General features: G+C 44.3%; 1 protein-coding gene and 1 non-coding gene across 2 annotated transcripts in view; one reads left to right on the forward strand and one right to left on the reverse strand.

Moving 5' to 3' along the window:
* Nucleotides 1-24114, reverse strand: part of LOC143986704 (uncharacterized) — a 439164-nt gene that overhangs the window by 275518 nt on the left and 139532 nt on the right. The window lies entirely within an intron of this gene.
* On the forward strand, nucleotides 23680-23866 carry LOC143990458 (U2 spliceosomal RNA). Its single transcript, XR_013277348.1, has one exon. It is a non-coding gene; the product is annotated as a U2 spliceosomal RNA (small nuclear RNA).

Genomic DNA, 24114 nt, shown 5'->3' on the forward strand with positions numbered 1-24114 from the left:
ACATCAGCTTTCCACAGAGGATATACAGACCTGAACACGTCTCCCGAACGACAGGATAAGAACACTTAACTGAACTTTGGCACTTATGAAGCGATAAGATTCGTTTGCAGTCGGCCCCATTTCAATCTTTCGAACGGACACTAGACTCGTTAAAGCTAAGTAAAGTTTGCAATTACCCACACTGACCGTGTTGCCAAATCTCAGACCAGGGAAGGTATGATTGCTTGTCATATGCTTAATAAGATTACAGGAACAACTCTGCAGCGTCCGGGTTGCTCAGTTGATTCACGGGCTTAGACTCTGTGCATATATTTCCTAATTGGTCACCATTATCCCCGATGAGTCTATAAATACCTCATATACCCCTTAATGCTCATAATGCATTCCTCTATTACAATACAATGATCTTCTGCTAATTCTACCTGTCCTTACCTTGGTCCAATACGTTCAATATATGGGCTAAACATAGTTTTATGCCCTTCCCTGAAGAATATGTGCCCTATACTTCCCCCCTCTTCTAGACTTCAAGGCTACGGTGTTTGTTAAAGAGGGGTGGAAAAGGAATATGCCTGTAAAGGTTTCATTGCAGTCACGCTGCTCCTGCTTCCAGCTCGAGCTTTTAGGATAATACATGTCTATACTTCCGATGCCTGTTATACCGACGGATGCCCTCCCTCTCCCCGGGGGGGACACTCGCCGATACTTTCATACGGTAACACTGGCTACATGTTTTCTATAGGTTTATAGTTTAACGGTTTCACAGTTGCACAGCTTTGCTGTTTTATGTTATTTTAATATATGTTGCATTTTTCACTGTTATTAGCATTGCCTACTAATATTCCTTATATCACCAATCCGGTAATAGGGACTTTCTAGTTTACAGATATGATATTACAGTTTAACCCATCCTTACCTTTTGAGATTCATGACAAATAATTTAGATCTCCGATTCCATACCCTACTCTTATACCAGACACCAGATTCTTATGCCTCCCTCCACCCGTAATTGTCCTTTTCAATCAATACACTGACAAGGCTGCGGGCAAGATAGACTACATGTCCCAACCTATCTTACCCCGTGCTTGATTAGATCTTCTGATCGAGCTAATACAACTGAATCCAGCATATTGCCGAGAGGCCTATATCTATACACTATAATTCTTCCTCCTCTTGGCTCACAATCCTTCCGCGACTGAGACAACCCCTCAACAGTGGACTTATCTCATAGTTTAATCCGCATTTTCCCTTCAACCCACTGACCAATACTGGCTTCTCTACATAGGAATTCCCTCTCTACCTGAAGTAGAATATAGGGACTCCCCAGTGCCAGTACATCTCACATTCGACACATAACGGTCGAATCCCCCCAGTAGAAGACCTACCGGGGAAATATCTCTCTTAATCCCCTTTTCCCTCGTTTTCCATTGAGCGACCATTTAAACCTTACTTCCGCTCTATCCCCCCCCCCCCCCCCCCCCGTTCCGCATTCCCATATTTATCGAATCTACACCTCAATTCTATTTCACCACCACTAACACATTACTTTCAGGATGCCCGCACATCACAGCAGGACCTCGCCCATTAACGCCAAAATAGTTTCGCTTAATATCAGGGGCTTAAATATACCAGAGAAGCGTTCCAAACTATTACTCACCATGCACAGACATAAAGCAGACATTATATTCCTTCAGGAGACCCATTTTAGAATGAATTCAGTCCCCAAATTACATAACTATCGATACCCCACAGCCTACCATGCCACCTCCCCCCTTTCTAAATCAAAGGGGGTGTCTATCCTCTTTCATAAAAACTGCCCCTTCCAGCTTGCAGATCAACTAGTGGACGAAAATGGTAGATACCTTATTCTTAAAGGACAATACGCAGGCATGAAAATTACCCTAGTTAATCTTTACGCCCCAAATAATCATCAGGTTCAATTCTTTAAATCCTTAACTAACACTCTGATCCCCTTTCAAGAGGGAACAGTCATCTTCGGAGGAGACTTCAACGTCCCTATGAACCCTCTTTTGGACACATCGTCGGGTACATCTTCTTTGCCTTATAAAGCTCTGAAAAGTATAAAAACCTGTCTACAAACCTTACTTCTTCACGACACCTGGCGAACCCTTAATCCAGATGGTAAAAATTTCACACACTATTCAGCCCTGCATAAACGATACTCCCGTATCGATTTCCTCTTCCTGTCACAACGCGATTTACCTTTATTACAACACGCTACTATCGAGTCTATGATCCTTTCAGACCATCATCCTACCTCCATAATTATAAAATTCCCTGACACCATAGCACCTAAACCCATTTGGAGACTTGACCCCTCACTTCTCTCGGATCTTATAACAGTTACTGAAATTACCTCACACCTTCAACACTTCTTTGCAGAAAACACACCGTCAGATACCTCACATCTAAACAACTGGGCGGCCCACAAATGTGTTATTAGAGGATCTCTAATAGCACTGGCAGCAAAACGAAATCGTGCACGAAAGAAGGTATATACAGATCTCATTGAACGGATCAGTAAATTAGAAGCTGCTCACAAACACACCCAGGCCGCAATCTCCCTCCAAGATCTTACAAACGCCCGAAAGGAACTCCTGGAACTATTAGACAAATAAACGCAACGTAAATACATACTACGTAAAAAATCATTCTATGAATATGGTAACAAAGCGAGCAAACTATTAGCCAGAGCACTCCAGACCAAAAAAGCTAGCAACACCATTCACTTCGTGACGGACACTGCCGGTAGACGATTAAACAAATCCGCAGACATTGCCACTCAGTTTGTCGAATATTATACCAAACTGTATAACCTCCCTCAATCAGACACCCCGAATGATGTAGCTTCTAGAAACAATAAAATGAAAGACTTCCTGCACCAATATAGTCCCGACCCTATACCCGATAGCACAGTCCAAGAACTGGATGCTCCCCTGACGATGTCAGAAGTCCTATCTGCATTAAAACAACTTAAATCTGGGAAGAGTCCGGGCCCAGATGGTTTCACGGTGGCTTATTATAAAACCTTTTCAGAAATCCTTACGCCCCACTTTCTACCTGCTTTTAATTCGTTCACCTCACCCATTAGCCCTCCTGAAGAACTTCTTCAAGCTCACATAACGGTTATACCGAAACCCGGCAAAGATGCTTCGGTAGTGACAAATTATAGACCCATTTCCTTACTAAACGTGGACTTGAAATGGTATGCAAAAACTCTGGCAAATAGATTACTCCCGCTACTGCCTACAATCCTTAGCCCTGATCAAGTAGGTTTCGTCCCCGGCAGAGAGGCAAGAGATAATACTCTTAAGGCCATAAATATAACCCACTGGCTGTCCGTCTCCCAAAATCCAGGATTCCTGCTGTCGTTGGATGCGGAGAAGGCGTTCGACAGGGTGGCATGGGACTACATGTCCGCAGTTCTCAAAGCAATTAATTTACCGGATAAGATGCTCAATCTCATTCAAGCACTGTACTACGCCCCGACTGCGAAAGTCAGAGTAAATGGTCACCTGTCGGATGCCTTCTCCATATCCAACGGCACACGTCAAGGCTGCCCACTATCCCCTTTAATTTTTATTTTAACACTTGAACCTCTATTAAGACGATTGAGAGAAAACCCCGATATTAAGGGCATCGAGATAAAGGGACAAACATATAAAGTAGCTGCCTTTGCGGACGACATTCTCCTTTTCCTCTCAATGCCCCTTACATCCATTCCCAATCTACTTCAAGATTTTGCCACGTTTAAAACCCTTACTAACCTACAAATCAACTTTAACAAATCTAATGCTCTGATTTTCACTCTTCCCTCTTCCCAATGTTCCCTTTGTCGCGCCAACTTCCCTTTTCAGGGAAAGACAAATCTATCACCTATCTAGTTATTCAACTCCCGGCTTCCCTTACGGACATTTACCATCTAAACTACACCCCCCTGCTAAAAAAAATTACTGACGACCTAAAGATTTGGTCCCCAGAACGTTTCTCTTGGTTCGGTAGAATTGCAATCATCAAGATGAACATACTTCCTCGCATATTATATGTTATGCAAACTCTTCCGATAAAGCTTCCTCCATCTTTTTATACGACATATCGTAAAATCTGCACAACCTTTATATGGCAAAAAAGCTGTCCGCGTTTAAGTTACCATCGATTGTCCACCCCAAAACCTAAGGGAGGCACGGGGCTCCCTGACATTCGCAAATACAACATTGCCTGCCATTTGACTAGAATAATCGATTGGCACACTCAGGATACATCCAAAGATTGGGTTCGTCTTGAACAATTATTTTCTTCTGTACCACTAACCTCCCTCCCATGGATCCAGCGCCAATCTCATGACCGACTACACAAAACCCACCCACTAATTGACCCGACCATACATTCATTCCGTTGGGCTTGCACTAATCACGGAATCTCATCCATAAAGGGACCTATGACCCCACTTAGAGGAAACCCTGACTTCTTACCAGGTATGCATCCATCCTTCCCGATATTAAACTGGCCGCACAACACAGTGAGGGCTTTCTATTTTTTCCACAATGATACCCTTTTATCACATTCACAACTAAGAGAACTCATGCCTAATGCATCCTTTCCCTTCTGGACATACCTTCAACTCCGCCACTTTTTTCGCACCCAGAACCCCCAAACTCAATGGTCCAAAACCTTAACCACGTTTGAAAATATATGCTCTAACGGGGAACATCAGCGCCATATGATATCATTTACATATTCACTGTTATTCTCTGATTGTGATCGAACAGACCTCCAAACAAGACAAAAATGGGCTGTTGAACTGCACTTAGACCTCTATGATGATGACTGGGAAAATATTTATAGGTATGTCCATAAGGGAACGGTTAATGTGCAAACTCAGGAAAATGCTTTTAAAATAGTCTCGAGATGGTATCATACACCCCATAAACTTCACCGAATTCACCCTTCCAACCCCCAGACATGCTGGAGATGCAATAATGATATAGGGACATTCCTCCACATATGGTGGACATGTCCACTCCTCCAACCTTTTTGGCTGGACGTCCATAAAGTAATTGAGACTGTCACAACCTACCGATTAGATTTTTCACCTGCTCAATTTTTGTTACACTATACGACTGCATCAGACCGCTCTTACTTCAAATCCCTGGCCATGCATATGGTCAATGCCGCTAGATTATGTATTCCATCTAAATGGCGCTCCCCAAATCCTCCACTTATCACAGAGTGGTTCAACCGCATCAATGCAACAATGCAGATGGAAGACCTTATTCATCAAACGACAGACACCCCGTCGAAATTTACAACCACTTGGTCGTGCTGGATCCATTATAAATCCACAGATGCCTTCAAGAACTTATCATCACAACCCTGAATCGTTTGACAGAGAGTGTAGATATCATTCTGAACCTACGTACCTATGCCCTTCCAGACACCCTACCCCCCCCCCCCCCCCCCGAATATACACTACTCTATTAGAGTTATAAGTTCGCTCTCCCCAAAGCTACTCTAACCCTCCATTCTCTTATATATTTATGCTATTCAACTGCACTCTATATAATAAAGTGAGTCAAATTCATTGTATCTTGCTATTGACTAGCGGCTGCGTCCGCACTTACTATATGTCCAAATTCTTTACAAACTGTGATACATATGTATTGTGCTATCTTGTTTATGTTCTACTCATATTTCGCAATAAAAATTGTTTATTAAAAAAAAAAAAAAATATCTGAACAAACATATCAGGATTGGTACATCCACGTTATGTTGAGCTACAAGCAATATAGAACAGAATAAAAACAGGAAAAAAAAAAATCAGTTTTAAACAGTGGTTATGAGAAACCAATACCAAGAATAGTGTTTAAGCCTACAGGTTATCAGAAGCCACTGGACTACATTGAAAAAAAAAATTTGAATGAAAATGTAAGAAAAAAAGAGAAGGTATGCTCCAAGGAGGGATACCAAACAGTAATATCTATTTTAGCGAAGTACACGATACCTGGGTTAGAAGGCAACATATGATACCAGCTTTCAATTTACTTGTACAGAAAAAAATGGTATTACATTGTAATAAGAAAGAAAAGAAGGCAGAGGAGAAAGAGGAGAGAGGAGGGGGAAGGGAGGAGAGATTGGGGGAAAACGAGGGGGGGGCGATTCTACGGGAAGATCCCGGACAAGATTGAGAACTCAATCTTCATGCAATCATACATTCCACAACCTCGGTCTTGTCCAACTCACAAGCCCATTCAGCGATTGATGGAGCCTCTGCCTGGTGGCAACACCCACCTGTCAAAGAATGAGCTGTCGTGATAAAGTGCAACTACGTTTCTCTTACTTTGTCTATTAGAGCCTAGTAACATAGATAGCCCTGTAATCCGAGGTATATTTACAATTTTATCTCCCACCTATTTACCAGGCCAGGCTCCCAGAAACATTGCCAGCAAGCATTAGGGATAGATGCATCAATTTTGTGCAGAAGTGTAGGGCAGCAGTACCATCTAGAGAAGATCTGATAATTACACTCATGCACGTGAGAATGATATAGAAAGTTTGTATGAAACAGCCAGTATTTTTTCCCAATGCAAATCCAAGATATTTGCAGTTCCTGCTCCCCTTTCAAAAGAAATGGTGGTGGGTTTGAGTAGAACTCCCTCAAAAAAACCTGGTATATCTGCAAATGTGTATAGTCTGATCTAGATGGTTGGGATAGCGGTGATTCAAAAGCCGTGCAAGGTCGCGTCAGGAGGTCTATAAAAGGACCCTGTATTATAATAATGTTTCACCTGTATATGCGCGCATTGAGCAATGGCAAGAGGGAAGCAGTGTCAGCTTCCTGATGAGATCGGGCATGTGGGATTTCGAACATGCCTGAGCCCATCTCTACTTATCATAATTCACTTTAAATTGCTTATTGTGCCAAATTCCTGAAATGTCTGTACAAGAGATGGAATTGAGACAAGGGGGTTGGTAATGTATAACAGGAGGTCATCTCCATGGAACAGGGAAAGTTTGTACGTATGGTGACCTACTGTAATGCCTTGATATCAGAATGTTGATGTATAGCAATTGCAAGCGGTTTTATGGTGAGAATGTATACAGGGGAGAGAGAGGATACCCCCGACAAGTGCCGTTGCGGATATAAATAGGATCTGAAAGTGGGGGATCCTTGCTGAGGGGAACTTGTATAAAGTCAAGATTTTAGTGATGTTAGTCAAAGAAACGGTGGTATCTGCCACAAATGTGGTAGGGTCCTTACTCAGTTTGGACAATACAGTAATATGTGCTTCAAGTGCCTGCGTCAGGAAAGGAGTCAGTAGAAACTGCATTAAAAGTTTTGGTCATAAAAGGGGAGAGGTGGTCTAGAAAAGTTTAATATAAGTGGGCAGTATACCCATCCAAGGAACTCTAATTGTTCTTGAGAGGGGAGAGCAGTGGTAAGTTCCTCCTCTGTAAAGAGCCTTTCAAGATGTTGTACCATCTCTAAAGGAATGGTAAGGGAGGGCGGTTTTGGCAACATAGTCTCCTATTCTAGACATATGAACATCCAAGGATAAAGTAGTCAGGAACAAAAGGTAAAGTTGCATAGGCTGTCATAGAAAGAATGGAGTAAGCTGTTAATTTCTTTAGGAAGATGGGCAAGTTGACCATCTGAGCATTTGAGTTTCGAGATAGAAGTAGTAATGCTATTCTTGGCATGCAATGCCCCAGCCAACAGCCTCTCAGGTTTATTAGCCTCTACAGGATACATTTTATGCAGCTTTACACTGACGGACAAAATTTTCTGGTTCAATAGTTCTAGAAGTCGGAGTCTAGAATCAGAAAGTACCATCATGGTAGTAAGAGATTGACTCTGCTTATGGGAGGTTTCCAAAGTGGAAATGCGGGTCAACAGGTCAGCAATTTAAGCAAGATGGTCCTTCTTAAAGTGGATGTAAACCCTCACATTTACCCAGTGACGTGAACAGCCTCAGATGATAAAGAAGATACATAAGATGACAGCGTCAGCAGTCTCTACTTCATGAGGGATCTGGGACAGGACCCACCACCAGAACATGTAAACACCTAAAAAATAATGCCACAGCGTAATATTTAATAAAACTCAAAAATTAAAAGCATCTATTGCACTTGTAAAATTAATACACAAGCACATGCCAGTAGGTGGCAGTATACCAGGTGGTCAGTGGTGTTGGTGCAGACTCCTCTAGGTGGATGCAACACCAGGATCCCCTCAAGCCTGGGGTTTTAGAAAGGGGCTCAATGCCCCAAAACATGTTGCCACACTCAGAAACATCAAGTATGAGGTCATCACACCTGCACTGGCCATCTTGGTTTTTACATACTGCTGATTCTTTCTAGTGTGCTCCTGGTCCAAGATCCTGGTATATGACATCACATCCACCTAGAGGGTTTAATCTAACACCATTGACCACCTGGCATGTTTGGCTTTAGGTAGACAGTCAAGTCTCTCAGTAGCCACAGGGACCCTTAGCACTAGTCCATGCCTTTAGACAGAGATTTGTTCAGGATACTGAGCCTACTCCGTACACTTCTCCATCCAGACAGTAAGAATTTTTAATAAGTGTAAAATACTGTATGTCTGCTGTTGGTTGATATGTCCTGTTATCTCCCTTGGAGGCAGTTGTATACATCTTGTAAGACTAATATTGCACTGAACTAGATCTACATTGCCCTATAAGGTCACACACCTGGCAATTTTTTTGACTTCTTACATTATGTTTTATATGATTGTTTCAAGCCATAGTGGGTTTGGCGCCTGGGTTCAATGTATCCCTGCTGGTGTATTGCTATTTCCTCCAAAAGACTGATTTAAATAGTATAGTTATAGATCAGGCCACTTTTTAAATCTTGGAGCATCTGTATTATATGAATTTGTTTAGGTTAAGTGCAGCATTTTTATGGTTAAAAACATATTACAAAGTATTTGTGTATGCATGTATATATATATATATATATATATATATATATATATATATATATATATATATATATATATATATATATATATATATACATATATACATATATACATACATACATACATACATATATACATACATACATACATACATACATACATACATACATACATACATACATACATACATACATACATACATACATACACACACACACACACACACACACATATATATATATTTATGGTCCAGAGCCCTCAGACCGATACGGATGACAAACAAGGTTAACATAAACTCGCTTACTTGAAATGGACCTGAAAGTGTGCCCTGGTCTAACGTACGGTATGCCAAAATAAGGGGGCATACCTTAAAATGAAATGAATATGAAATGGGTGAAATGAGTACTCACTTGAGGAGTATGCTTAGAGAAATGCCCTGATAAAGGGGATGGGTGGGCGGGTATCGCGCACCGGAACCGACGAGGAAGACGGGCGGACGGCTGGTTATATATACCACCGGGCTCCTCCCATAATTTCAGGCCACCATACTGGCCTTTCTATTTATGGTCCAGAGCCCTCAGACCGATACGGATAAGGATGACAAACAAGGTTAACATAAACTCGCTTACTTGAAATGGACCTGAAAGTGTGCCCTGGTCTAACGTACGGTAGGCCAAAATAAGGGGGCAAAACATCCAGGTAGGGGTTGCACTATATTGAATCAAGACTGTCACTGGGTGAGTTTGACAAAGGCCTGGGCCATCTCTATTTGCAGATTGGGTATGTAACGGGCAAAACAGGAGGACTTCCATCTACCCAATTTCTTGATAACATGGACCGGGACCCCTTGGCGGGAGGCAGTAGAAGCTGCTTCGATACGGAATGAACGTCCGGAGTAGTGAGCAGGATTGAGGTGAAGGATGCCCAGGAGTATCCTGACATGCTCCATGTACTGGGCTGCGTTGAGAGGTTTCGTGTGAAAAGGCAGAAGCGGGCCAGTTCCTGGTTGGTTGGCCAAAAGGGTCAACAAGCGGATGAGAACAGTGACCGGGCACCAGCGGTTGTTGGTTTTATAGACTTGGAGACTGCTAAGTGTAAGATGAAATGGTCTTCGTATCGGACCAGGTGGTGCTTGTACAGCATGCGTGCTGTGAGGCTACTACAAGTAACTGGCTTGGCCGTAAGAAGCCGTAGAAGGCCAGGTGCACGGCTGCTTGTAAATGCCACTCATGTGGAGACCGAAAGGTGAAGTGGCCAGGATATCTGACATAGTTCTAGAACGTCTCCTGTGAAAGACAGTGGTTTGGTGCCGGCCATCGGCTGGCGCTTCTGGACACTGCGCATAACGGCCCGAACGGTGTGGTAAGAAAATAAGGAGGGTACAGTAGGGTTCTGGAGGGACGTGAAACGTTGTACACCGGTCAGGTATAGCCGGATCGTATTAACGGATAACACCAACTGCGAGTGGCAGTAGAAAATGAAGGCTACGACTTGATTGACACGGGACGTCACTGTGCTGTGATACGTGATGAAGCGGTTAAAGGCCCTCCAGGCTGACTGATAGGCCTTGAGGGTATTGCGGGAAAGGGAGTGATCGACAAGTTGGGTAGCCGCTAGGAGGTGAGGGGCTAGTCCAGGGTTAGTTGAGACCAGTCCGGGATAGCTGCTGATGTTGGTCCGGCTCCGGGTACCTGATCGGAAAAGAGACAAGGTTAAAGCGGGAGAGGGCGTCCACTGCCTGATTGAACTTACCGTGGATAAGGAACAATGGATGTTGAACTGAAACGACAACAAGAGCTGGACCAGTTGACGTAGGAAGGACATAATCAACAGAGAGGACGCCTTGGCGCAGCCAGGAATCGCCAGTAACTGGGGAGGCCAGGGAGCTGCGAGCCGGAGGTGGCCAAAAAACAGCCGCAAGCCCGTGGAGGCCGCTGCGTCGGTCATCACCTGGGGCGAAAGGGAAGACACGGAGGGAATGAACAGGGAGACGCCATTCCCAGACGATAGGAATACCTCCCGCATAGCAAGGACTGCTATTGCCGCGGGATCCAGGCTGAGGACTTGCTCTGGATCCTGCGAGAGGGACAGTAAGACCAATAAGCGTGACACAAGGCGCGACCCTGAGGGATGATGCGCATAGCGAACTCAACATGCCGTGTAGGGACTGTAGGTGTCTTTTGGACGACTAGACTGGAGAAAATGCGAGGATATAATATGCCCCTAAAGATGGCAGTTGTGATGGCGAGCGTTTGCCATTGGCTATGGGCTGATGCCTCTGGATGCCCCGTGGTGGGGATCTTGCTGTATGGGCCGTAACGACAGATGGCTCTCCGTGCACTGTAAGGATAAAAAATGCTGAACGCTGGCTAGAAATAGCCTGGGCGTGCTACAGGAAGAAGCCAGTTGCGTGTGACAACATGATCCTGGTGCGGGACGGAAGCTGAACTCAACTGTCCTAAGGAAGAGACGGATAGACAGACAACAGTGAGTGGTTTGTAAGAAAAGCCACGGGAGACGAATGGCCAATTAAGTGCTGCTGAAAATGACGTGTAGCCAGTTTGTGTGCCACTGAGAACGTGCTTGCCAACGAATGATTGCAAGAAGTTATGCTAAGTCGCGAGCCTTGGCATGACTAAAAGTTGTGTTTAAACATGTGCTTGCGACAATTGCCCGGGAGTTTGTCACTGGAGATGTATACGTAGCGACTGTGAGCAATTCGTGTTACCGCATGTGCACTGCGAAGACTACAGGAGTCGTGCTTGAATGCATGTTTGGATGCGTGCTTGCAAGATGTTACCCAGGATGCGTGCTTGCCACGACTGCAAGATGTTATGCTAGGATGCGTGCCTGCAACTAATGCAAGGAGTTGTGTCAGGACTCGTGCCTGCAACGACTGCAAGAAATTATGGTAGGCTTCATGGGTAGCCAGGCCGGAAAAGACAGAAGTCCATCCGGTCCAACCAAATCAAAAATAAATAAGGTATCACACAACCCGACACACCCAATTCTACGCCCGCAGCTGATCCAGAGGAAGGCAAAAAAAAACCCAACAGAGCATAGGCCAATTTGCTACAGCCGGGGAAAAAATTCCTTCCTGACCCCTCGAGAGGCAATCGGATTTTCCCTGGATCAACTATACCTATAAATATAAGTACCCCGTAATACAACGTACATTTAGGAGGGTATCCAGGTTTTCCCTAAAGCAATCTATTGAGCAAGCCAGAAGTGCCTGCCAGCAATGATTGCAACAAGTTGTGCCTGGACACCTGCTTGCAACGATTGCAAGAGGTCTACGCTCGAATGCGTGCTTGCCATGATTGCAAGAGAACTATGCTCGAATGCGTGCTTGTAGTGAGTGCAAGAGGTCTATGCTCGAATGCGTGCTTGCAATGATCGCCAGAGGTCTATGCTCGAATGCGTGCATGCAATGATTGCAAGAGGTCTATGCTTGAATGCATGCTTGTAATGAGTGTAAGAGGTCTATGCTCGAATGCGTGCTTGTAATGCTCGCGAGAGGTCTATGCTCGAATGCGTGCTTGCAGCGATTGCAAGAGGTCTATGCCCGAATGCGTGCTTGTAATGAATGCAAGAGGTCTATGCTCGAATGCGTGCTTGCAATGATTGCAAGAGGTCTATGCTCGAATGCGTGCTTGCAACGATTGCAAGAGGTCTATGCTCGAATGCGTGCTAGTAATAAGTGCAAGAGGTCTATGCTCGAATGCGTGCTTGTAATGATTGCGAGAAGTCTATGTCTAGATGCGTGCTTGCAACGATTGCAAGAAGTCTACGCTTGGATGTGTGTTTGCAACGATTGCAAGAAGTCTACGCTTGTATGTGGAGAAAACAGCGAGACACGCCTAAACGAAGCTGTGTTTTCCCTTTTGAAGGCAATCTATAATGAAATGAGGCCGAGGAGCAAGGCCCCCGGCAGGCATCCAAACATTGAAGAATCAACTGGACCCAAGCCGGGAAGCGGTATGTGACAGTGAAATGAGAGAACCTGCCATGACAGAGATCCGGATCGCCATGCCACAACTTGCGACCGAGCACGAAACGGATTCTGGAGCATGTACTGAAATTAGGCCATTCCTGGGGCACGCCGAGACGAATTTGGTACACAGATGTGACTATTCGTACCGGAACGTGATAGGTGAAATGAAATGAAAAACCCATGACAAAGACAAGAATCAGAGGACGAGCCCTTGAACCAAACAGATGAATCCTGTCTTTGGAGCATGTACTGAAATGAGGCGTAGCAGCTGGGCACACCAGAACGAATCGGTGCATAAGGAATGCGACAGGATTCGAATTGGAGCGTAATAAGTGACAGAAATGATATGCCATGACAGAGAGAAGATTCAACGACTGGACTGATGGTTACAACAAAGAATCCGTCTCTGGAGCATGTACTGAAATGAGGCGTAGCAGCTGGGCACACCAGAACGAATCGGTGCATAAAAGAATGCGACAGGATTCGAATTGGAGTGTAATAAGTGACAGAAATGATATCCCATGACAGAGACCGGATTCAACGACTGGACTGCAGGTTACGGAAAAGAATCCGTCTCTGGAGCATGTACCGAAATGAGGCGTAGCAGCTGGGCACACCAGGACGAATCGGTGCATAGAAGAATGCGACAGGATTCGAATTGGAGCGTAATAAGTGACAGAAATGGTATGCCATGACAGACAAGAATCAGGGACCGTGCGTGAACCTGCGAGTGACTCAGTCTCTGGAGCATGTACAGAAATGAGGCCGAACCCTGGGGCACTTCAAAGCGAATCGGTGCACCAGAGGTGCGACAGGATTCGCGCCGGAGCGCGGCTAGTGACAGAAATGATTTGAAACGGTAGAAATGAGTGGGACTGAAATGACTTGAGATGAGATGAAATAAGATACATAACACAACTGCATGAATGAGATATATTCGAACTGGAGCAGACCAACCGATACGTGCGGACTGCTTGCTTTGTCGTAACAAGCAGTCGGCTGTGAGTCGAACGATTCGACCGATACTAAATAGAAATGCTCGGGGAGTCGAACGGTTTCGAATGTCGTACCTGCGAATGAATCGCCTGACGTGGCGTGATCGACCGAAGGTGATAACGACTACATCGAAAGTAGAAACAGCGACATGAGTACGAGAGCCACAGTAAAACATCCGAGCGGTTCGTGAGTTCAGGGAATGTTGAAGGGACATCGTAATACATGAACCGAAAAGGGGGTGCCGAAGCTCTACCTGCGACAGGCGGCCCGACGTGTAACGACAAATTCGATGGGTAAGACGACACTCCGACGGCGAAACCCACGGACGCTGATGAACGGGAAGACGGTCAAGACGGAGACGAACAACGCGGGAACTCACGAACGGGCTCACTGCGTCTGGTCTAGGATAGTCGGCCCTTGATATCTGACGTATCAGGTATCGCGCACCGGAACCGACGAGGAAGACGGGCGGACGGCTGGTTATATATACCACCGGGCTCCTCCCATAATTTCAGGCCACCATACTGGCCTTTCTATATATATATATATATATATATATATATATATATATATATATATATATATATATATATATATATATATATATATATATATATATATATATATACACACATACATATACATACACAAACACACACATACACACTTTCAAAATATTTACTGGGTAATAAATCATATATTAACAAATGATAGTATTTATAAAAATAAAACAGGAAATTTATAACTGATTTAAATTTTTAGTAAATGAATTATAAATATAATAAGCTAGTATATTTGTGTAAAGGTGCCCCTGTGGGGTCACTGCATATAGTAGTTCCAAAAGTTAGCCCACTTGGCCAGGCATTCACTTTAGACATACTTTGCCAGATTAAACTTGGATGGGGAAAAGGGACATGGAACGCCAAAATCATGAATCTAGCTTGTTTGAACAAAGATAAATCAATATTGACAGTCTCTAGAGCTCCACACTCCTCCAGCATACTACTTGAAATCACTTTGCTTTCGTACAATCCTAGATTCCTGTCACCATTAGTACATTGTTAGGCCTCACTCTAAAGAAGTCCCAACAGTTCAATAATAGCCATTTGCTGGCAGGGGTCTGCAGTCCCCTTTGGTGTAGCAACCAAAAAGCGATGGAAAAGGACATTTGTGCTAACTGAAACTTGGTGGACTACTGATCCCAGAAAGTCCGGTGCAAATCCCGCAACCCTCTTGGCTGCAGCAACTTGATTTCAACTTCACCACAGTCTCTCCCTCTGGCTTCACATCCAATCCTGGCATGTCCCTCCCAGAGATTTTCACTGTGCTTCTCACTCACCGACCCCAGAATGGATCCCTCCTGATGGACTTGGCTGGCAGTGCTCCCCACTGTCCTCCTCCTGCTCCCGTTCAAGACACCTCTCAATGATTGTGTAGAGAGAGACTCCCTCCCAGCTCCTGAGCTCCAGACCCGAGGTCAGCACCCCAGAAAGGGGGCTCCCTCAAGGGCCACGACAGTCTAACACTCCATCACTCAGTTCTTCTACCCGACAACTCCTCCCACAACAGGCTGACCATGAGTGTATATAGGAGGCCTGCCTCCTGCCAATCCTAGTTGGGGATTGGTCAGGGCTCCCAGATACATTCCATGCCACTCCCATCCGCTGCCCTGCTCCTTTTCCAGGTACCAGAGAGATAAAGTACATGTCAGTCACCCGATGCTACACTGAACCACTCCCCAGCCCTCAGATCAAAAACAATCAGGCCTAGCTCACAGCTAGCCCTGCCTAAATTTACCTGCACTGGCTGTAACAAAAACACACTACTCTAGCAACCTACCTACCTAAGGTAGAGGGTGCTACATTTGACTAATATAAATCTTCTATTACAAATATTAAAATTTGGTTCTATCTTATAACAAGGAAAGAATAAAACCTATTCACCCCCTGGGGGAGCTAACTGTAAATAGGCCCATCAGGTGTGTCACAATTTGTTCATCTACAATATTCATTTTCAATTGTATAATGCGAAAGTTAATTTCAGTGTCTATATTATATAATATGCACACAACAAAAACTATTTAGCCCATGGGGCTTTTAAAGAGTCACACCTCAAACAAAATATATAAAAAATATGAAATATATTCACATACCTTTAAAAACCATATACAACATAACAACTTGCTAATGAACATCAATGCATAAATCGTGTATCACATGAAAAAAACATTTGAGAAGACCTACAAATGCCATAAAGATATTGCAGACATGTAAACGATTCTCTGGCCATTTTTGTCTCTCTTTCCTCCAAGGGTATGTGGTGTTTTTCTTCCCTTAGTGGATCCAACATCAATCGCCAGGGCTCCCGTTTATGAGCACACCACTTTTTTGTCATCTTCCCGCCCCTTCACAGCTCCCGGGGGGGGGGGGGGGGAAGGAATAGTGGACCTCTTGGCAGACTTTATTGATTTTCTTCTTCCCTTTTGGGGTACCATATACATGACTACATATGAGTTTTTTTTTCATATACTTTGCAGCTCGACCATCTTGGCCTGCATTGACAAGCATCTTGCAATTAACCATATTCCCCCGTGCCTCTCCTGAAGAAGAGAGAGTTGTCTCACGAAACGCATCGAGATTAGTTGCACAGTTGCTCGGTGGTATCTTTATGGCAATTGGAAGTCCAATCAAAAAGTTTTCTTCATGTGACACATTATTTATGCATTGGTAAGCCATCGCTCTCCCCAGCCTCTCTGACCAAAATGCGCACACTCTTATCCGACATATCCGTAGTAGACGTATGGAGACTGCTACACCCTACCGTTAAAGATTACACCTATTTCTCCCCGGCCCACTCCTCTTACAGCCGACTTGATTACTTTTTGTCTCTCAATCCCTACTAGGTTATTCTCCCTCTGCCTCTATAGGCCTTACCCTATGATCTGATCATGCCCCCATTCATATGGGTCTGGGAAGAATACCCCCACGAAATAAAATATCTTCCTGGAGGCTTAACGACAACTTGTTCTCCGACTTAGTTTGCACACAGGATATCGTACAGACTATTAAACACTTCACATCAGACCACGCCCATGATACCACCAACCCACTTATGAAGTGGGAAGCGATTAAATGCGTAGTTCGGGGTAAACTTATCCAACATGGTTCCCCGTCTCAAGCGTGCACATACTGACGTACTGATGACATCACATGTCTCCTCACTACTATAGCCACCTTAGAGGACTCGCATAAGAAATCTCCGGTCACCACAATGCTGCTAGAACTTACTAATGCCAGGAGAGACCTAACTACAGACCTATTTCTCTCTTAAATGTTGATTTGAAACTGTATGCAAAAATTCTTGCTAGCCGCATATCTCCTTTGCTCCCAGACACAATCCATACAGACCAGGTTGGCTTTGTCCCTGGCCCTGAAGACAGGGGCAACACCAAAACTGTTCACCTCATCCATTATGCCCAACGCCACCAATTACCGACTGGCCTTCTCTCCTGTGATGCAGAGAAGGCCTTCAACAGGGTCAGCTGGCCCTTCCTTCATGCCACCCTGTCCCAACTAGGCCTAGGACCTATCATGATCTCCCGCATCATGTTCCTATACTCCAAACCCACAGCCAAGATCCTGGTAAAACGGCTCCCACTCACACATTCACGATTGCAAACGGCACCAGGCAGGGTTGCCCCCTTTCCCCTCTTATTTGCACTAGTGATTGAACATTTAGCCCAGGCGATTACAGCTAACCCTAACATACATGGCATCCACACCCCCTCTGCCCACTATAAACTCTCCTTATATGCGGATGATCTCCTCCTCTATGTAACTCAGCCTCACATCAGCATACCCTCCATACTGGCGGAGATAGACCGATTTGGACATCACAGTAATTATAAACTGAACATCTCAAAAACAGAGGCACTAAACTTAACATTGACACAAAACGCCCTCACCTCCCTCAAGAATAATTTTTTTCAGTGGCAAGCACACTATCTCCTATCTAGGAACAGCCATCCCAAGACATAGCCCAGACATATATTCCCTGAACTTCAGCCCTCTACTAACGAAACTTAGACACCTTAAGGAAAGCCGAATGGACCTTCCACTGTCCTGGTTCGGCCGCATGCATGCCCTGAAGATGGACATACTCCCCAAACTTTTATATCTCTTTCAAGCTCTGCCCATTGCCCTCCCGGCGGCGTTCTTCCACACCCTCCGTTCGATGGCCATTCGATTCATTTGGCAAGGGAACCACCCTAGATTAAAACACAAACTCCTATGTTCCCCCATTACTAAAGGGGTACCGGCTTACCAGACTTAGAGCTCTATCACATCTCAACGGCGCTCTCCCGTATCCTGTAGTGGTTCCCCTGCCCCCCTGGTCAAAGCCTCCACCTTTGTGGAACAAGACCTATCCTCTACCGATCTTCGCGCGCTCCTATGGGGATACGACCGAACACATAAGTCCCTTACGGGCCTATCCCCCCTTACTAAAGACTTATTGACGAGAGACCTACTCATTATACTTTCGAACAGAGCCCCCTTACTCCCCTGTTTGACAACCCGGCCATCCCAGAAGGCATCTCCAGACCTTAGATGACTATGATAGGTCCTCCTGGCCCATGGCGCAACAATTTAACGACTCACTAGGCACCTTTGTAACTAATCAAATCGACGCTCCCTCCAAAATTACCTAGCTAACTCAACTACACCTGACGTCCTTTTGCAAAACACTCCATGACTCTAACCAAGTTCATAGACTGTTGGGATACGAACAATTATGTACGCTCCCAGAGACCCCTCGTCACACTCTTTCTCTACTTTACAAAATGATCCTGACCCACTCACATGGATCACTACCTAAGTACGCTAAAATCTGGTCAGAGGAACTTGGGAGAGACATAACCGATGATGAGTGGAGTAAGGCCTTTCTCTTTACCCACAAATCAACGATCTCTAGTTACGCACAAGAAAAACTACAAACTGGTATTGAGGTGGTATCGGGTCCCAACCAGTCTCAAAAAGATGTTCCCCTCTACTTCTGACATCTGTTGGAGATGCAACTCCGCAAAGGGTACGTACATTCATGTCTGGTGGGAGTGTGCTGTGCTCCTACCGTTCTGGACACAAATCTTCCAGATCTACACAGAAATCTATGAGAAACCACTTGCACCCTCCCCCTCCATTGCCCTTCTGTCTCTTCTCCCGGGCTCTATTAAATCACAGAAAAACAACTTACTAAAAATGTTCCTATGTGCAGGGCGACAGCTTATCCCTAGACATTGGAAAACTACTACCCCCCCATCCTTATTAGAATGGGTGGATGGAATTAATAACCTAATGCTTATGGAGGAAATGCAAGCCAAGGTACTGGATAAACAGTAGACATGTGCAGAGTAAAATATTTTGTTTTGGAATTTCGTTTTCGTCCGAAAAATTAATTTAGTTACTCCGGAAATTCGTTTTTATTTATTTTGTTTTTCGTTCAAAAATTGTATTCGTCCGAAAATCCACATGAATTACGGTCGACTCTGTCTTTGAAGGGTTATGGTGTCTGTCGAATGTATAAAGAAGATTCGATGGAGCTAGTATATAGCATACTTCGTGTGAACTTTAGATTTTGAACGTTGGAGTCCCATAGACTTTAATAGGATTCTAAAGTGCTAATTTTAAAGGCCAATTTACAAGCTACTGTCCTAAAAAGTGTTCGGGGACCCGGGTCCTACCCCAGGGGACATGTATCAATGCAAAAAAAAGTTTTAAAAACTGACGTTTTTTCGGGAGCAGTGATTTTAATAATGATTAAAATGAAACAATAAAAGTGTAATATTCCTTTAAATTTCGTAGGGGGGGGGGGGGGTGTCTATAGTATGCCTGTGAAGGGGCGCATGTTTCTGGTGCTTAGAACTGTCCCTGCACAAAGTGTCATTTATGCAGGAAAAAAAGTCCTTTAAAATCACTCGCAGCTATTATGAATTGTCGGCTCCGTAATACAGAGAACACTCATTGAAAGTCATTGATAAAAAAAATAAAAATAAAATTCAAATTCAATTACCAGGCCCTTCAGGTCTGGTATGGATATTAAGGGGAACCCTGCATCAAATTTTTAAAAAAAATTGACGTGGGGGTCCCCCTAAAAATCCATACCAGACCCTTTATCCGAGCACGCAACCTGGCAGGCCGCAGGAAAAGAGGGGACAAGAGAGCGCCCCCCCTCCCTCCTGAACCGTACCAGGCCACATGCCCTCAACATTGGGAAGATGCTTTGGGGGTCTGTGACCCCTCAAAGCACCTTGTCCCCATGTTGATGCGGAGAAGGGCCTCATCCCCACAACCCTGGCCGGTGGTTGTGGGGATCTGCGGGCGGGGGGCTTATCAGAATCTGGAAGCCCCCTTTAACAAGGGGACCCCCAGATCCCAGCCACCCCTGTTTGAAATGGTAAGGGGGTACAAAAGTACCCTTACCATTTCACAAAGAAAGTGTAAAAAATAGTTAAATAAGACAAACACACTTTTGAAAAATTCCTTTATTAAAAAAAAAAAATACAAGATTCCAGCGGTGGTAATCCACTCTTGCTATCCAGCGATGGACGATCATCTCTCCGGGGTCCAGCGATGGCTCATCTGAATCAGCGCAGCGAATCCATCCATCTTCTGTCTCCACGGAGGAGACACTACGGGGATTCTGGCGGCCTGACGTTTGTTATATGTGGAGGGCGGGGCCACCCATCACCTGACCCTGCCCCCCTCTGACGCAAGGGGAAACCCGGGGTTCCCCGTGACGTATGGGTGACCCCGCACCCCTCTAATGTAACACAGGCAGGTTTCCGTTAGAAGGTTACCCGTGTTGTATATACTACATGCTTTATACTGTGAATATAGATGGGGCCTCCAGTGTGTTACATGACCAAAACAGAATGCTTTATTCTTACCTGTAAAGTTTAGAATGTGTTTATCATTGTTGGACCAGCTAGCCCATTGTCGGACACCTGGCCCTGTTCCCCCTTTTTTTTTAATTTACAGTCTTTAATTGCTTATACTTTGATAAAAAGATTAATAAAAAATTATTGAACCTAAAGTTATGTTCAAGGCATTGGATTTAAAAATAGTTTATTTTAAGATTGGAGATCATTTAGAAAAGCTTTAAATCTTTTAGAAGATTCGGTATCGAGATGTGTGGGTCAGTTAAAAAGTAGGAGATTATCGGGAAAGGCAGCAAGTTTATATGTGCATTTTTTTTTAATTGTAATGCCTTTGATGTTGGGGTGTTGTTGAGTAGGGGTTCAAGCATAAGTACAAAGAGTATCGGCGAGAGAGGGCAGCCTTGTCTGGTGCCATTGTGTTGTTGAAAGGCATTTATAATGCTCTTATATATGAATTCAATAAGTTTGGTATACCGATGGCTGAGAGGACCGAGTCAATATAATCCCAGGCCACCCTGTCAAATGCCTTTTCTGCATCCAGGGATAGAAGAAATTCTTGTTTATCATTTGAATTGAGCTAGTGGTTAATGTTTAGTGCTTTGGTGGTATTGTCCCTATCCTCTCTTCCAGGTATAAAGCCTACCTGGTCTAGGGAGATCAGGGAAGGAAGAAGGGGCAGTAAGCGGTTAGCAAGGATTTTAGCATATATTTTTACATCAAGACATTGATGAGTGAAATGGGATGGTAATTTGTTACTAGGGAAGCGTCTTTGCCATCTTTTGGAATCACCGCTATGTGTGCTTCTAGCATTTGTCGGAGGGCTTGCGAGTTGGAGTCCAAGGTTTGGAAGGCTGCGAGGAAATGAGGTTTAAGTGTTTGAATGTTTTAAAATATTGTAAGGAGAAGCCATCTGGGCCTGGGGCTTTCCCTACTTTCATTTCCTTAATTGCTTTTTCAAATTCCTCTCCAGAAAGTGGAGTAATTCATTTTCGGGCTGTAGGAGAGGGTAGGGGGGTAGGAGATGGGTTAAGGAAGAGTGTGTAATGCTGAGGATCTAGTGGATGAGCAGCCAGGTAAAGGGTTAAGAACGAAGAGTGTAAGCACTTGGTAGTATCCGGCGAGTAGCAAGATCCAGCTCGCTATTCCTTGTGAAGTGTATACCTAAATCAAGGTACAGCCAGGGTGGATCGGAGGTATTATGTATGGATGCGATTATCAATTGAAAAGGGTAGAGCTGGATACCACTGTGTGGGGAGGAGCCTGATATCGTAAGGAGTGGTAGTAGTATTAAAAGGGGTATGGGCCGCTAAACAGAGGAGGTTATATGAATGCAGATTTACTAGATGGCGTATGTGTGAAGTGAGGTTGAGTGGGTACAATACTATTTTAGGTCCGATTAATAGTTGGAAGGGATATTTCCTACTGTGACGGATTGTGGGACTTGGAGCGGGGACGGTACATATATATACACTAGAGTAGGGTTTTAGCCCGGGTCCCTTACTAGTAAATGACAGGAGCCTGGAAATCACATCTAAAACCTTTAAACAAAGCCCAGTCATCGTGCCAACATTTTACAAATGAAAAAACAAAGTAAAATTGTATATTTGCTTAACTGAGAACTGTGAAAACCAAATACATCAAACAGTGTGAAACATCCATTATCCATAATGTCAGTTTATACTGTAATCCCCCATTATCTGGGCTGAATTGGTGATGGGTCCTAAATGAATAGGAGTCCTCTTGATTCCTGTTCAAGACTGATGGGTCAGACTGGATCACTTATTGGCATCAGGAGGGGTGTAGGTCTGACTCATTAGGGAGGGCCATGTGTTCCGATAGATATATGGGTGGGTATTCGCATCTAATGGAACCTGTGGCCTATTTGTTGTGTCATTTAATCCAAAAGGAGATAAATGATGGCAGGGCATGTTTGCCCCCTCATTTGGCAAGATATGCATTAACTGTCTATGGATTATCTCTTGAGGGAGGTGTACCTGTGTAGGTAATATACTGTATATAGACCTTACATAGGAATATACATAGGCCTTATACATAATCCTTATACATGGCCCTTAATATAGGAAGACCATTGCTTTAAGATTTTCTTTCCAATTGGGAGCCCCTATGGGGCAGCTATATCCCTGGGCATACACGGATGATGTCTTACTGGATATATGTTGTAAAAGAACGAAAGCAGTACTCTGATGAAGGGTTTGGAGACTTTAAAGCCTTATGATTACTGCAGTCTTTCCTTTTCTGAATTCGTAGCTGTGCCCTATTGGCCATAACAGCTTTCCCTGCAGAATAACAGGTTTGTTTCCCATTACAACTAAAGCCTAGCCCTTCATGGGATAGCTGAATTATGCATGTGGTATGAATTGGGCCTTACCACTCAGTGGCAGGGTCAATATTTGAACATTTCCTATGGGCATTTATCATATATTGGGTAGAGGGTGATCTGTATGGACTGCGTCCCCAAACCCCACTGAAAAAGGGAAGGTTCATTTGTTAATAGGATAATACCCGTGAGTGGTAATTCCTAGGTGTTTTGGGTAATTCATTATGGCTCAACATGTGCCACAATGGGATATGCATATTTACTATGGCATAAGCCGATTTGGCATGGCTATTTGCGACCTCTTCATGGAGGCGATGTGTTGTGGTTATAGTGTCAGGTCCATGCAGATTAACCTCCAAGCCAGGGCCTCCCAGAGGAACTGGGGGGAGGGGGGGGGGGGTTCTCCCATTCTCATCCCAAACTGTTTTAGTCACCTGTGTAAACAAAAACATATCAAGAAATTCGCTTCTTGGCCTTTTGGCGAAGATCAAGTGTAGTATCTGCTCTTATCAGTTTAATATCTGATACGCCCCCTATCTGGGGGCCATTAAATGGATTTTTAGAACAGGGAGATGGAAGAAGAGCTTGCTCTGTCCACTCCACACATCGACCTGGTATTGCAGTACCTCCAGGACTGATGCAAAAAAAAAAAAAAAGACCATATCAAGCAAGAGGGCAATATTTATCAAAAAAAAAAAAGGAGGAAGAATGTAGCTATTGTAGTCATGCTGCAGAGCTTCTACTGTAGTTTGAGTCCCGGACTTGGGTGTCGGTCAAAATAACTGGCGCTAGGAGTCATAGTGCATTTGATAGGTGGGTGCCCAAGTGTAAAGTCTCTGATGATTGAGGGTTTCAGGTTAGAATGGGGGGGGGGGGGGGGATCATCACTTAGAATG

The sequence above is a fragment of the Lithobates pipiens genome, unplaced genomic scaffold, assembly GCF_037356315.1.
Source record: "Lithobates pipiens isolate NorthernLeopardFrog02 unplaced genomic scaffold, aLitPip1_a1.2 Scaffold_18, whole genome shotgun sequence".
Classification (NCBI taxonomy): domain Eukaryota; kingdom Metazoa; phylum Chordata; class Amphibia; order Anura; family Ranidae; genus Lithobates; species Lithobates pipiens.